Source organism: Bombina bombina, chromosome 4 (genome assembly GCF_027579735.1).
Source record: "Bombina bombina isolate aBomBom1 chromosome 4, aBomBom1.pri, whole genome shotgun sequence".
In the NCBI taxonomy this organism is placed as follows: Eukaryota; Metazoa; Chordata; class Amphibia; order Anura; family Bombinatoridae; genus Bombina; species Bombina bombina.
This window is the reverse complement of record NC_069502.1, coordinates 402,141,131-402,158,771: the sequence shown is the minus strand read 5'-3', so window position 1 is coordinate 402,158,771 and position 17,641 is coordinate 402,141,131. Positions and strand designations below refer to the sequence as shown.

The following is a 17,641-nucleotide window of genomic DNA, read 5'->3' as shown; positions in this document are numbered from 1 at the left end:
TACATTGTGTATACTTACCATCTGACGTTGTGTTTAAAAATCAGGTGGCAAAGTCATCACAAAAGCCAATGCCAGAGACATATTATGTATAATTTACCTATGATTATAAAAAATAGTTTATATTTTGATATAGTTATTTCTTGTACAATCCTAACATGTTCACACGATTATACTTTCATTTCATTTTCACAATGCTCATATATAACTTAAAGTATTTACCTTTGGAAATTGTTGTTAATGATGTTCTCTCTGACATTGAGCCCCTCGTCCCTGTATGGGCCCTCTACGATGAGGTTCTCCTCCTCTCTTTGGAGGTATGGGGCACCTGGATGTCCTGCAGCATCCTTGCCTGTTAAGCTATATTATGAAGGACACTGCAGGCTATAATGATCTTTGCCACCTTCCTCAGGCTGTATTGGAGGGACAGACCAATCCAGACTTCGAAATCGCATTTTTAGGAGCCCAAACATCCATTCCACTACAGCCCGGATTCAACTGTACACCTGATAGTAGCGCACCTGTGCCCCGTTGGTGGGGTTACGAAGAGGCGTTATGATGAGCCAATTCCGACTCATGTAACCCGAATCACCTATAAATTATAAACAATATGAAATGTCAATATTATAAATATATGATAAATAATAAGATTTATAGTGCAAAATGTCCAATGGTAGCGTATTCGTAATGATTGCTGATTGTATACACATGATTGTATCTAAGCGGCACAAATGCTTTCAAAGTGGTCGGTTTCTTTTAGTCTGTTTGTTGAAATTATGTATTTCACCAATAAATAGTAATGTGAAAGTGTTAAAGTGTAAAATATAACAAATACAGTGTATCTTCCTAGTGTTTGTTCATATCGGTAACAAATGCTTAGTAAATGCGATTTAATATTAAAAAACACAGGTCCACGCTAACATGATTCAAAGTGCATACTTGTCTATAATGTATGCATAGACATGGCATAGAATCTGATTGAGCAATGTTGCTTCAATATTGTTCCAAAACGATAAAGTAAAGTCTGACATATATAAGTGATTGCCGATATTTCGATATTTTCACGTGTACCATTGAAATCGCAATAATAATGAAAATCTTCCAAACCTCTCGTCTACGTATATGTAATATTGAGTGAGAAACTGATTAAAGGGGCAGTAAAGTCCTAATGATAAAGTCCTAATGACACAATCCCTATGGTTCAAGCTTAGAATTATGTCATATTAGTTACATGCTTGTCTACTTTCCAAATCTTCATTCTCTTGTTATACTTTGAAACATTATTAATGTGTGATTATTAAAAAAGATAAATGTGTGTTTTGTTGTTGTGTGATGTGTGTTATCTACATATATGTATGTATTCTGGTTATCTCCCACATATGTTAATTTATAGAAAGCAGTATAGCATTATTGTTCCTTCAAAAAAAGAGACAAATAGAATATTTTCAAATGATATATTTTAATTTGACGGAATTCCTAATGGTATATTATGTTTAAATCCTGATCTTAAAGGGGCACTAAAACCCTAATTTTTCTTTCATGATTCAGATAGGTAATTCAATTTTAAACAACATTCCAATTTACTTATATGATCCAAATTGCTTTATTCTTTAGATATCCTTTGTTGAAGAAATAGCAATGCATATGGGTGAGCAAATCACACAAGGCATATATGTGCAGCCACCAATCCGCAGCTACTGAGCCTATCTAGATATGCTTTTCAACAAAGTATATCAAGAGAATAACGCAGATTATATATTAGAAGTAAATTAGACTGTTTAAAATTGCATACTCTTTCTAAATCATGAAAGAAAAAAATTGGGTTTTATGTCCCTTTAAATATGTGTTAATTATTGATAATTATTTCCTATTTGTCATGATACAATAGATTGTGATTTATACTTTATCTAATGTAATTTCCGAAATAATTTTGACCTTCTACTGATGTTCACACATGTAAAACACAAAACTACACCACCAAAAAGTATATTTCGTGATCTATTTGTCATTGCGGGACCTACGCAAGAATTTATGAATGAACACAAACCATACGCCTCCTATATTACTAGTTGAAAAATAGAAAATTATCGCGTGCGTTACGTATTGTACCAGAAAGAGGCAGATAGCGTGCATGAGCACGTATTCCCCATAGAAGTCAATGGAGGAGAGAAATAGAAAAAAAAATCATTCCAACGATCCTGTTGTGCGCAAAGAGAGTGGCATCAAGTCATTCTGTGGAATAGTACATGAAATAGTGATTAGTTCATATTGCAAAACTGTTTTGTAAACGTAATCTGCTGTATATTGTTTGTATGTAGCTAATCTCGTATCTTTGATCTGTTATAATTTTTTAGTGCAATATTTTAATAAAATTGTATTTATTGTACAGTGTTTCTATGAGTATAAGTGTACTTTGTATTATATTTTTGAAGTGATTAGTGAAGGTTTTTTGTTGCAATCTATCTATAACTACTGGTCTTCGATATAGGAATTGATTTATGTGTAAATGGAGATTTTTGTTGCGCTATGGAGGATTTTTTTAAACTTGTAATGGCTGCGGTATGGAAATTGATGCGTTATGGCCATAACGCACCAAATTGAGCCATAACGCAAAACTCGTAATCTAGGCCACTGTTTGTTGTGATATCTTGAAAAAGACTTGAGAAAAAAGCAAAATGTGAGCTTCTTTAATGTAAAGATTTTTTATACAACATGAATAAATTGATTTTAAAGAATCTGTGAGTGCCCTCAAGCTACATATTTGCTCTACATATCTGGATTTGGAGGAAGCACCTGGACATTTAAGTTTATGCAGAAAGTGAGTGCATGGCTATTGGATTGATAAATGTATACAGATTTCTGTGTTGATATACCATTGCATCCTTGCTTTGGTTGATCTTTGAATCTCCTTGGAACAAGTTTTTATATCACGATTGTTTACTCTTGGGTGAGCACATATTAAAACCATGGAACTGCAATGCACTAATTTACAACAGCGCACAGCACTTTATTATGCGAATGGTTTGGAGGATGAAGAGCGTATGCTGGCTTTTACTGATGAAGATGCTGAAAGGATTTTAGAGGCTTGTGAGAGTGAAACTGTGGGATAAGCTCCTTTGGATGTATAACACAAACTGCTAATCGGAAAAGGAGAGAAATAGATTACAAATTGCATATTATTTGGCTGATTACTTTAAGAAAAAGATTATATCTCGCGGATTTTGCATAAAAAATCTCCCAATCATTAGAAGAAATAATAGATTTTTGCAGGAGATGGTATCAAATAGCCTACAAATGCTATTTTGACTTGATCTTACAGGTGATTGATGAGGTCACCAAGTTGAAGAAACAAGTCAGAATAAAAATAGACAAGGTGGAAACAGAAAAATTGTAATTACTCATTAAAATACAAGTGGAGAAATATAAACAAGATTTTACTAATTTAAAGAACAATAAATTACTTACAGTTGAAATTAACTATAGGGAACAATGGGTATATCCCTGGCTAAGTGGCAAGATCTATTAAAATAGACATACACCACCCAATATAACAACGGTGGATACCAGTGGCGGTGAGTCAAGTGAGGCAGAACAATTTTGCTTTGATGAGGGAAGAGATACACAGAGATTACAAACTAGGTCTTAGAGGAGACCCCTTGTCTTTACAAAAAAGGAAATTCCAAAAAAAGATTCAGGTCACACATCAGGAGCTGGGCTATAGCAAAAAAAGACAAAGACCTAGAGCCTGAAAATGTAGCCATTAATATCAGTGGGATGACACTCACCTCTCAGGAAATTAACCTCCTAAACAAAGGTTTCAATTTTGTGCCAACACCTGATATTGATGATATCAATAGATTACAAAGGCAACTTAAAATTAGAGATTTATTTCAGAAATTCACTACAGACGTAGGTTTCCATTCATTTAGGACAAAATCTAAATTTGAACCACCTACTACTCATTCCTCTATATAGCGCTGCGGAATCTGTTGGTGCTCTACAAATAACCGATAATAATAAAGGCCTTTATCAGTGTCTGTACTAGAGAAATCATTGAAAGGTACACCTAGAAGGAACCTTAACAGCCAATAATGGCAAGCTTTACATACCCTTAAAAATAATCAATCATTAATCATATGCCAGGCTGATAAGGGAGGGGCCATTGTTGTTATGGATTCACAATATTGGGCCAGATTACAAGTGGAGCGGTATTTAATATTACAAGTTAATAGTAAACAGTTTTTGCTCGCACGCTAACCTGACGCATGTAAAAATCCGAACTTAGAATATCATGAGCGCAATAACATATTCCCCCATAGAAGTCAATAGAGCAAAAAAAAAAAACTAACACACTACTCACACGCAAGCACAATTGCATATTCTCAAATGCGCTAACCCGACATGAAAATATGAATATGTCACATTCCTGTGTTCTTCACATAGCAGAATATGTTCTGTTTATTCCTAAATACATATTTCTACATATTGTATATCTGAGAGTATTTTTGTACAATCTATGTATATATATATGTTGCAGGGTCATGGGATGTGTTGCAGGGTCATGGGATGTGTACCCGGTCCGGTATGAGAGTGCAGTTCCCTTCCGTGTTTTGTATATGTCTAGGGTGGTTACATATTCCTGTGCACCCTTCCCTTGTTTTCAGTTTGTTTGGATTTGAAAGCTTGCATTGTGTGGCTGTTTTAGGGTCTCAGGTATTGGAGAGGACCTTGACGTGGTACCTGAGCTTGTCCCATTTGGCCACATGCGGTGACTAACCTTTCCATTTTTGCTTTTAAATCTTAGCTGAGAGCTTGTAAGTGAGTGCTGAGTTTTCTCTGTGTGTTGTATTCATTTGTTTTGTAATTTTCCCTATGGTTCTTGCACCCAGACCTGTCTGGGGTTAACTGCTTGTGGCTCTGGGGACAGCACAGCTTCCTGTGAGTGCCAGTGGCACCCAGGGCTGAGCATGTTGCAGGGTCATGGGATGTGTACCCGGTCCGGTATGAGAGTGCAGTTCCCTTCCGTGTTTTTTATATGTCTAGGGTGGTTACATATTCCTGTGCACCCTTCCCTTGTTTTCAGTTTGTTTGGATTTGAAAGCTTGCATTGTGTGGCTGTTTTAGGGTCTCAGGTATTGGAGAGGACCTTGACGTGGTACCTGAGCTTGTCCCATTTGGCCAGATGCGGTGACTAACCTTTCCATTTTTGCTTTTAAATCTTAGCTGAGAGCTTGTAAGTGAGTGCTGGGTTTTCTCTGTGTGTTGTATTAATTTGTTTTGTAATTTTCCCTATGGTTCTTGCACCCAGACCTGTCTGGGGTTAACTGCTTGTGGCTCTGGGGACAGCACAGCTTCCTGTGAGTGCCAGTGGCACCCAGGGCTGAGCATGTTGCAGGGTCATGGGATGTGTACCCGGTCCGGTATGAGAGTGCAGTTCCCTTCCGTGTTTTGTATATATATACATATATATATATATATATATATATATATATATATATATATATATATATATATATATACATGATTATATGTAGGTATAGATATATACAGATATATAGTAATATCTATTTAAAAATACATAGAACATATTCTGCTATGTGCAGAACATTGGAATGTGAAATACACATTTACAGTAAATACACAGTATAATGCTATTAAATATGAATATTGCATAAATATGCTTTTACATCTTTTAATCTACTTGACTTCAAAGGGCTTTAGAAATTCTATTAAATAAAAAGAATGTTAGAATGTTGAGCAAACATTCAAAATTCGAAATCGACGAATGTGTGAAATTCATTTCAATTTTCGAATGTTGCAAAACATTCACCCATCCCTAATATATATATATATATATTACCAAAAAATCCCACCAATCAGTATAAAATGGCACTGAATAAACAGTTGGAATTGGCCCTGAATTGTGTTTTATTGATTAAATATTATTTAAGTATTTGACCAGTGACGTGCAGTAATAGGAGGCAGGGGAGGGCCACCCCCACCCCTAAGGGTACACCCCCCTGCCGGCGATTACCCACATGATGTCATCATCGTTATTTTAATATTTCCTACTGCGCTTCCGCTGCGCTGCCAAATTAAATTCAGCATTCATGTTGCACAATTAGGAGGCAGTGAGCCAGTCCGCTGCCCTCCATAAATTGCGCAACATGGATCTGAATATAGTTCCACTTTAGCGCCACCCAGTGGTGTCTCGCTGGCCCCATACAAGCTCTAATGGAGGCGGTTCTCAAAACCGCCTCCATGATGGAGCTAGCTCACTCAGCCAATCAGCATCAGCACTGCCGGGGAGGCGTGCCTGCTGGGCTGCTGGGTGACTTCACACCGACACAGAATTCAGGCGCGAAGTGTGCTATGCGGTCACGTCAAGTGCCTGTGTGGAGTCGGACTTGGTCAGTGAGGGACTCAGGAGACAGTCACTGGACTATTACAGTAGCAGCTCCCTGCTCCCCCTCCTCCTCCCTCCCCAGTGCGGTGCCTAATATCACGCTATGTAAGTGCTTAGTTAGTGCATGATAACACTAACACTTCTGGATGTGTTAGTGTTATCATGCACTAACTAAGGTTAGTGCATGAAAGGTGAAAGGTTGCAACCTTCTGTGGGGGTGGGGTTTGCAGAGTCAAGAGTAAAAAAACAAGTAAAAATTTAGCAAGAAGCAGACAGAAGTACTGTATATCAGGAGCAGTAATATCCACATACTTATCTGTTTATCTCCTGTAAAGACAGATCAAGTAACCCCTTACTGTCTTCTCTTTTATGAACTGCAGTACACTACAAGTGTTTGTTTTACTAGTAATCAATTCATTGTTGTGATTTTTTGGCAAAAAGGTTTAATGTGTGTGATATATATATATATATATATACACACACACAGATAGGCATACATACGCAGAAACTGTAAGTTAGAAAATGTATTTATGAGAGGCTGAGCTGTTCTGAGGTGCACAGATATTAAGGCTGTATCGGGTCCACATATTTGTTTCTCGGGTTTATCATAAGTGCCTCACCAGCCTCTGACCTCACCGCACGTCACTGTATTTGACTATCAAACATCCTAAGTACCCTACTATATATATGGTGCCTTATATACACAAAGATTTAGTAAAAAACCCAGGGCGTCGTATTATTTAAGCCGTTGGTTCATTAAGACCAGGTCTTATTTATTAGACTCTATAGAGTTGGCTAAACTAATTTATGTACACAAAGTTCCTGAACATTTTTTAATGGTTACACTTGAAGTAAATAGCCTCTACACCATCCCTCATGATGTTGGTGTAAAGACTGTCAGACAGTTTCTTGTGACTGATCCGGATTATATGGGGCCTCTGACTGAATTTCTGTTGGACTTACTCTAAACTTGCCTCAAATACATCTTCAATGAATGGAATTGCATGATTTTATTATACTGCCATTATATAGACTATTTCTTTGTAGTCTGGGGTGGTTCTGTGGATGAGTTATTTGATTGGACACAACTATAAAATATTAAATTATTTTTGAGACAGGGAAACTTCCGGGTGGTGGCCATGACTAGTCACAAGACTGTTTGCTCCACCAGCTAGCAGAAGAAATATGCCTTAAATTTGCTCCTAACTATCCCAACGTAGGACGATCTATGCTGCATGTTAAACAGATGAATATGCTCTTTTGATACATACCACTGTTTCCAGGTCTGGTGGTATCTTCAGTCCCCCAGAGATCATAACAGGTTACGGCCTTCTCTCTACCCCCCGGCAGAGTTCCCTAGCATCTCTGTCGTTACTGTGCAGTACCGACTGCAGGGACTTCTACTTAACATTGCTCGCACAAAGATGGGCTCCTCAGCTAATTTATGTTGGAGGCTTTAAAATATCTTTTACCAACTTACCTGGACAACTATGGCTATCCTTCTACTATCTTGGACACCTCACCTCTTGTTGACCATGAGGAGGCACTGGCTATTACTCTACCTGTACTCAGAGTGTACAGTCTAGCTTTATGATTCCTTCTGACCATGCTGCACAAAAGTTGGGGACCGAGAGTTGCACAGAAGCTAAGGTACAGCTTTTTGTTTTCAGTGTGCATGCTGAGGCCCACGTAGTCTACTTCGCAGTTATTTCTGCAGATGCCATTGAGCTGACTGTGCAAGAAGTGAACGGTCATGACCACAGAGGTCCTTTGTTTCTCTCCAACCCATTTGCTCGAGACTCCCTGGATTTGTGACCTCAAGAGGATTTGGACACCAAGTGCTTAATCTTTAATGACTTTGCAGCAACTATGGCGCCTCATTGTCTACCACAGTCCGCCTTATTAGAGAGGTTTGGCTCTGGAGATTCAGTAATGTACACTGGCTTGAGATTACAGTATTTGGGCTCCTTCCTGTCACAGACAAAATTTAAATCTATGATAAGTGACTCGCTGAATATCTTTATGGTGAATTTGGGCTCCCACTGTTTTTGTGCTAACTTGAACTCAGATACACTGATTACTACAAAAGAAGGCATAGGTTAAACATTTATCTTTCCCATAGCATCCCCGGACTGTTTGTGATGCTGGTAGATGCTCATAAAAGGTCTATTATATAATTTCTACACACCTACCATGTGTTTATTTGTGCCGCATGCATTTCATTTTATTGTTGTAATTGGATATACTCACAAGGGGGAATTAGCTTAGAAGAACTATTGTGTCATATGGGGTTATATGTGGCTATTTTATATTTTATATTGGGGTTCTATACATCAGTACTCTCTTCACAATATAATATACTACAGCAAAAGCTACATAACTTGTTCCCAGGTACTTGCTGTGGAGTAGCGCCTGACCTGCTGTCGGCGGCCGAGATGGCAGGTTCGGTTAGAGCTACAATAGAAAACCAATGCGAATAATAGTCACTCTTTACTTTTACACGCCTAGTCTTAGACAACAAAGGGATTTGATATACATCAGACTGTCCCCTGTATTGTGAGGTAGTTTGCCCTACCACTTTAAATTATACCAGTAACTTACTAACCCGATACTACCTGTTCTGAGTACTGTGCTAGATTTTTATACTTTAAACTACACCCTTCCCAACCTCACCAAAACTATGGTTTACCATCTAGTTAGACAGACTGAAATAGAAAATTTGGCAAATATATATAGTGCACACCAATGAGCTCTAAGTGGAATATCCATCTGTAAGGGTTACAGTTTGCCATTCAATTAACTTAACCCCTTGCATAGTAGGTGACAGTCATTGTGTATTTGGTGCTGTCTTTGATGTTTACTGTTCAGTAACCAGACACCTAGTTACAGTCCACTTCAGAGCATGCTCTCTATCTCTTCTAACAGACACAAGCCCCAGTCTGCTGAGGTGTGAAGTACCTTTTCTTTTGTGCAGATCTGACCCTACTTTTCAGATGGATTATCTTTAGCCTTACAGAAACTCCTTCAAAAGAACAAGGGATTTGGCGGCTCCAAGGGAAGTCGCTTAATCCCTAGATTTAGCATATCTTTACAAGGCCCCCTAGCAAACACTATAGATATGGCAGCCCACCAAATAAAATGTACAAGAATTAAGAGTGCGCTCAGGAGAGCTCTACCAAATTATTAGTAAAAGTATGTTTAAAAATAAAATCTCTTTAGAAAACCTATTGTGAGTAAATATTTTTAATTTATTGTCCACTAAAAATGTATTAGCAATAGAACATATAGACACATATATATAATAAGGTGCACCTTATAAAAACACACAGTATAATGACAAAATTAAAATGTATATGATTCAGTGTGTTACTTTTTATATCAGCGTATTGCTTTTTGTATCCAAACTTTGCAAAAATTTTGAACTGGATAGCCAAGTCTTTGAAATTTATCAAATAATTTCCAGGTGTATATTGAATGTCTCCTATAACAATTTGGCAGTGAGGGTAAAACAATGCCCCTGTAGATGATTTTACTCACCGGAATCCGAAAGTCATAAAGTTCACTTCTGTCTTTCTCTGACCCAGTATTTTTCTTTACACTTTCCTTCTTGTGAGGGGTAGTCGGGTTCTGTTAGCTGTCAGGTCGGATTCTGACATGTCTGTTAACACGTGCTAGGCTCATCCGCCAATCACTGGGTCAGGTTACTGGTGAGTTAATTATTCAAAAAACGGCAAAGTGTTCCGTGCAAAGTATCGGTGAATGCTCCAAATCCACCAATGTAGATTACTGTGACACCTTTGCTCCCTGGAATCCTGCCAATAATCCAAGTTATATCCAATTCATTTCCTTAGATATAGTCAGTATTTCCTTTTGGGAAGTCCACGTTAAGCTGGCCAGCTTGCATAGGTCTAGGTCATCTACGCGTTTCAGCAGAAATGCTTTTTTCAAGATGTGCCTGTGGACTTCCCATCATGCCTTTATACATGTTTCTTTTGAGTTGCAAGTTTTTATTGGATGCTTGATATCGAAAAAGTTAATTTGAAAAAGTTCATTTAACACGCTTAAGCCTCCTATCTTAGAGGTTACTCTTTACGCAATAAAAAGATTACTTGTTAGCAACTATCGTTATAATAACTATAATACTAACAAATAATAATTCTAATTTATAAAATTAAAACACACAACACAATTCATTAGTGGATTATATTAATACAAAGTTAAAAATATAGTTAGAAATACAGAGGCTAATATTAATAGAGGCTAATATTAAACTTATTTCAACAATTATCTACCTATACCTAAAATACATATTTTAAAACTTATTTAGTACACTTACGGCTAGATTTGGAGTTTTGTCGGTAACAACCCGAAAAGCTAACGCTGGCTTTTTTCTGGCCGCACCTTTAAAATAACTCTGGTATTGAGAGTCCACAGAATGGCTGCGTTAGGCTCCAAAAAAGGAGCGTAGAGCATATTTAACGCCACTGCAACTCTCGATACCAGAGTTGCTTACGGACGCGGCCAGCCTCAAAAACGTGCTCATGCACGATTCCCCCATAGGAAACAATGGGGCTGTTTGAGTTGAAAAAAAAACCTAACACATGCAAAAAAGCCGCGTTCAGCTCCTAACGCAGCCCCATTGTTTGCTATGGGGAAACACTTCCTACGTCTGCACCTAACACCCTAACATGTACCCCGAGTCTAAACACCCCTAACCTTACACTTATTAACCCCTATTCTGCTGCCCCCGCTATCACTGACCCCTGTATATTATTTTTAACCCCTAATCTGCCGCTCCGTAAACCGCCGCTACTTACATTATCCCTATGTACCCCTAATCTGCTGTCCCTAACACCGCCGACCCCTATATTATATTTATTAACCCCTAATCTGCCGCCCACAACGTCGCCTCCACCTGCCTACACTTATTAACCCCTAATCTGCCGAGCGGACCGCACCGCTATTATTATAAAGTTATTAACCCCTAATCCGCCTCACTAACCCTATAATAAATAGTATTAACCCCTAATCTGCCCTCCCTAACATCGCCGACACCTAACTTCAATTATTAAACCCTAATCTGCCGACCGGAGCTCACCGCTATTCTAATAAATGTATTAACCCCTTAAGCTAAGTCTAACCCTAACACTAACACCCCCCTAAGTTAAATAAAATTTAAATCTAACGAAATTAATTAACTCTTCTTAAATAAATTATTCCTATTTAAAGCTAAATACTTACCTGTAAAATAAATCCTAATATAGCTACAATATAAATTATAATTATATTATAGCTATTTTAGGATTAATATTTATTTTACAGGTAACTTTGTATTTATTTTAACCAGGTACAATAGCTATTAAATAGTTAAGAACTATTTAATAGCTAAAATAGTTAAAATAATTTCAAATTTACCTGTAAAATAAATCCTAACCTAAGTTACAATTAAACACTACACTATCAATAAATTAATTAAATAAAATACCTATAATTATCTACAATTAAACCTAACACTACACTATCAATAAATAAATTAAATACAATTCCTACAAATAAATACAATGAAATAAACTAACTAAAGTACAAAAAATAAAAAAGAACTAAGTTACAAAAAATAATTTTTTTTTACAAACATTAGAAATATATTACAACAATTTTAAACTAATTACACCTAATTACACCTACTCTAAGCCCCCTAATAAAATAACAAAGCCCCCCAAAATAAAAAAATGCCCTACCCTATTCTAAATTACTAAAGTTCAAAGCTTTTTTACCTTACCAGCTCTGAACAGGGCCCTTTGCGGGGCATGCCCCAAAAAGTTCAGCTCTTTTACCTGTAAAAAAAAACATACAATACCCCCCCCAACATTACAACCCACCACCCACATACCCCTAATCTAACCCAAACCCCCCTTAAATAAACCTAACACTAAGCCCCTGAAGATCTCCCTACCTTGAGTCGTCTTCACCCAGCCGAGCCAAATTCTTCATCCAAGCGGAGCAAGAAGAGGTCCTCCATCCGGTAGAAGTCTTCATCCAAGCGGGGCAGAAGAGGTCTTCCATCCGATTGAAGTCTTCATCCAAGAGGCATCTTCTATCGTCATCTATTCGGAGTGGAACGGCAGCATCCTGAAGACCTCCGTAGCGGAACATCCATCCTGGCCGACGACTGAACGACGAATGACGGGTCCTTTAAATGACGTCATCCAAGATGGCGTCCCTCGAATTCCGATTGGCTGATAGGATTCTATCGGAACAGCCAATAGAATGCAAGCTCAATCTGATTGGCTGATTGGATCAGCCAATCGGATTGAACTTGATTCTGATTGGCTGATTCCATCAGCCAATCAGAATATTCCTACCTTAATTCCGATTGGCTGATAGAATCCTATCAGCCAATCGGAATTCGAGGGACGCCATCTTGGATGACGTCATTTAAAGGAACCGTCATTCGTCGTTCAGTTGTCGGCCAGGATGGATGTTCCGCGTCGGAGGTCTTCAGGATGCTGCCGCTCCACTCCGGATGGATGACGATAGAAGATGCCTCTTGGATGAAGACTTCAATCGGATAGAAGACCTCTTCTGCCCCGCTTGGATGAAGACTTCTACCGGATGGAGGACCTCTTCTTGCTCCGCTTGGATGAAGAATTTGGCTCGGCTGGGTGAAGACGACTCAAGGTAGGGAGATCTTCAGGGGCTTAGTGTTAGGTTTATTTAAGGGGGGTTTGGGTTAGATTAGGGGTATGTGGGTGGTGGGTTGTAATGTTGGGGGGGTATTGTATGGTTTTTTTTACAGGTAAAAGAGCTGAACTTCTTGGGGCATGCCCCGCAAAGGGCCCTGTTCAGGGATGGTAAGGTAAAAGAGCTTTGAACTTTAGTAATTTAGAAAAGGGTAGGGCATTTTTTTATTTTGGGGGTCTTTGTTATTTTATTAGGGGGCTTAGAGTAGGTGTAATTAGTTTGAAATTGTTGTAATATATTTCTAATGTTTGTAAAAAAAAAATATTTTTTGTAACTTAGTTCTTTTTTATTTTTTGTACTTTAGTTAGTTTATTTCATTGTATTTATTTGTAGGAATTGTATTTAATTTATTTATTGATAGTGTAGTGTTAGGTTTAATTGTAGATAATTATAGGTATTTTATTTAATTAATTTATTGATAGTGTAGTGTTAGGTTTAATTGTAACTTAGGTTAGGATTTATTTTACAGGTAAATTTGTAATTATTTTAACTATTTTAGCTATTAAATAGTTCTTAACTATTTAATAGCTATTGTACCTGGTTAAAATAAATACAAAGTTACCTGTAAAATAAATATTAATCCTAAAATAGCTATAATATAATTATAATTTATATTGTAGCTATATTAGGATTTATTTTACAGGTAAGTATTTAGCTTTAAATAGGAATAATTTATTTAAGAAGAGTTAATTAATTTCGTTAGATTAAAATTATATTTAATTTAGGGGGGTGTTAGTGTTAGGATTAGACTTAGCTTTAGGGGTTAATACATTTATTAGAATAGCGGTGAGCAGATTAGGGGTTAGTGAGGCGGATTAGGGGTTAATAACTTTATTATAGTAGCGGTGCGGTCCGCTCGGCAGATTATGGGTTAATAAGTGTAGGCAGGTAGAGGCGACGTTGAGGGGGGCAGATTAGGGGTTAATAAATATAATATAGGGGTCGGCGGTGTTAGGGGCAGCAGATTAGGGGTACATAGCTATAATGTAGGTGGCGGCTCTTTGCGGTCGGCAGATTAGGGGTTAATTATTGTAGGTAGCTGGCGGCGACGTTGTGGGGGGCAGGTTAGGGGTTAATAAATATAATACAGGGGTCGGCGGTGTTAGGGGCAGCAGATTAGGGGTACATAAGTATAACGTAGGTGGCGGTCGGCAGATTAGGGCTTAAAAATTTTTTATCGAGTGGCGGCGATGTGGGGGGACCTTGGTTTAGGGGTACATAGGTAGTTTATGGGTGTTAGTGTACTTTAGAGCACAGTAGTTAAGAGCTTTATGAACCGGCGTTAGCCCAGAAAGCTCTTAACTACTGATTTTTCTGCGGCTGGAGTTTTGTCGTTAGAATCCTAACGCTCACTTCAGACACGACTCTAAATACCGGAGTTAGAAAGATCCCATTGAAAAGATAGGATACGCAAATGACGTAAGGGGATCTGCGGTATGGAAAAGTCGCGGCTGAAAAGTGAGCGTTAGACCCTTTTTTGAGTGACTCCAAATACCGGCGGTAGCCTAAAACCAGCGTTAGGAGCCTCTAACGCTGGTTTTCACGGCTACCGCCAAACTCCAAATCTAGGCCTTAGTTTTTTAGAGAATTTTATAAAATAAAATAAATTTATTTGTGCATGTGGATATTAATTTATAAATTTATAAATTTATAATATTTGCACATTTTAAAATTCTTTAAACATTTAAAACAGATTTTATTAAAAATATAGGGATAAATGAACAAATAATTTATTAAAATTGTTTCTATAGATTCATTCTAAAATACATCATAGTGTAATTAAAAATACTAGCTCTAAAAACTGATAAAAAAATATATTCAATATAATTAATTAGATAAAATCCAATCAATTAGATAAAATAAAATTTAATAAACTAGATAAAGGGGTTAAGATCCAATTCAGCATTTAACCCTAAGGGTGTAAGAGTTTTAAATTTAAAAATTAGCTCAGCTTCAGTTTTTAAAAGTTTCTTATTAAGATCTCCACCTCTCCAATCCTGTGTAACTTTTCTTAGACCCCAATATTTTAGTCCCTTAGGATTTTCATTATGGACTGCTTTAAAATGTTTGGAGAGTAGGTGGCCTTCTACTCCATTTTCAATATTAAGAAGGTGTTCCCTAATTCTGTCACTCAACATGCGAGAGGTCTCACCTAAATATTGCATTTTACACGGACATTCTATTAGGTAGACTACATTCTTATCACAGCATCTAATTAAGTCCTTAATTTTATATTCTTTTTGTGTCACTGTAGATATTATACTAGTCTTTTTACAGCTAAATTTACAGGCTTTACATGATATGCAAGGAAAATAGCCTTCTAATTTGTCCCCTTTTAAGTCTATATCCATACTTTTTGTTTTTCTTGGTTTGAAAGTGCTAGGTGCTAGAATTGATTTAAAATTTCTTGCTTTTTTAAAAATAACTCTTGGTTTGTCTGTAAAAGATTCTCCTAAGAAAGGGTCTCTTTGCAACAGATGCCAATGTTTATTAAGGACACCTCTTAGTTTATTATGGTCAATATTGAAATCAGTTATAAAAGGTATATCTAGTATACCCTCTGTAGTTTTTTTAGGGTGCTTACCTATTAAAAGTTCATTTTGTGTTTTTTCTTGCGCTTTTAGTTTAGCTGTTTTTATTAGGTTTGGATTATAGCCTCTCTTTTTAAATTTCTCTTCTAGAATTGTAGATTGTTGAGTAAAATCCTCTGGTTCACTACAGTTTTTTCTAATTCTCAAGAATTGATTCTTAGGTATATTTTCAAGCCACCTTTTATAGTGGCAACTGTTATTATGAATAAAATTATTTGAATCCACTTCTTTAAAATGTGTTTTAGTGGTGATCTTATTATTAGTGATTATTAAATCTACATCTAGAAAATTTATATTTGTTTTACTTTTTCATAGGTTAAATCTATACCAAATTTATTATTTTTAAAATCCTCTATAAAAATGTCTAAAAGTTCTTCATCCCCTTTCCAAATGATTATGATGTCATCTATGAAACGACGATAGAGCACCAAGTTCGCCTTCCAGCTAGATCCATGGATCATTTTCTCTTCAATGAAACCCATGAATAAATTTGCGTAGCTGGGGGCAAACTTAGTGCCCATCGCCGTTCCTTTGGTTTGCATGTAATATTGATTATTAAAATTAAAATAATTATTATTTAATATAAAAGCTATACTTTCAATTAAAAACTCAATTTGTTCAATTTGCATTTCTCCATATTTATATAAAAAATATTCAACTGCCTGAATTCCCAAAGAGCCCACCAAATAACTCAACTCCCTGCTACAATCATAGCCTGACTTATGCACGTAAAGGGCGACCCAAACAGCACTAGTCTTTATTTTTTGGTATGATCATTTTACAGTTACTGGAGTTGTTTATATATGTTAAAAATGAGGTTTGCTCAAATTGGGACCCAAAAGTGATCCCTGACTCTCAATTGCCTTCTTTGAATTTCATTGTTTGTACTATAGATAAAAGTGGGGGTACAAGAGTGACCTCCTTATATTATCTGGAAGCCCTCAAAACAAGTTTCACAAAGCATAAAACATTTATATTTTCTTTTTGTTGCAATTTTACCTATACAAGTTTGTAAGCGACCAACATATGTGAATATACCTAACAATACTTTCATGTATCACTATGTAACATGCCTGTCTTTGACTGTAAACCTCAATAAAAATTAGTAAAAAATAAAAATAAAAAAACTGTTCCCATGCAATTTAAAAAAAAAAAATTAAAAAATTTGAGACAATTTTAAAATTGAACATATCGATAGGCAGATACATTTCTTAAATCACTGCATATATAAAAACATAGGATGTAGAGTGTCAACTCTACACCAAATTGTTGTCTAAACCTACTGATAGGAACATGGTTCTAGAACAACAGAGCTTTCATCCTCCACAACTTAAGAAGGGTATTGTTAGGTCACAGTTTTTACTTGTGATACATAATAAAAGAGAGGAACATAATAGAGTACAACAGCTTAACATTATGAGAGAAACATGTTTGAGACGTGGATATGGTTCAAAACATAAATCAAATATTAGAAGAAGTTAGGTCACTAGATCAGAAGTCATTGATTTATACATGTAAGACAATAGGGGAATCAAATAACACTATTGATTACCTTACCACTTAATCCCCAGCAAGTTCTTCTGTATGCAATATTCTAATTAAGAATTGGCCTTTGATAGCTAAAGATCCAACTTTACCATTCGGAAATGTGGCACCCCTAGAATGATCTACAAGAGGAGGCCCAGTTTGAAAAGCATGTTGGTTAAAACTGATTACAGACCATCACAATGCGCATGGTTGCCAAGGGTGAAAGCAAGATGTTTTAAGTGCGGATATTGTGTCACCTGCAACATACTATTAACAGGAACTAAATTTCATCATCCACACAAAACAAAAACCTATTACATTTGTCACAGGCTTACATGCGCATCTGACTATGGACCAGATTACAAGTGGCATGCAAACG

General features: G+C 36.7%; 1 protein-coding gene across 1 annotated transcript in view; it reads left to right on the top strand.

The window, feature by feature from the left end:
* LOC128656335 (kininogen-1) overlaps nt 1-17,641 on the top strand; it is a 386,172-nt gene that overhangs the window by 314,430 nt on the left and 54,101 nt on the right. The gene's annotated exons all lie outside the window — the stretch shown is intronic.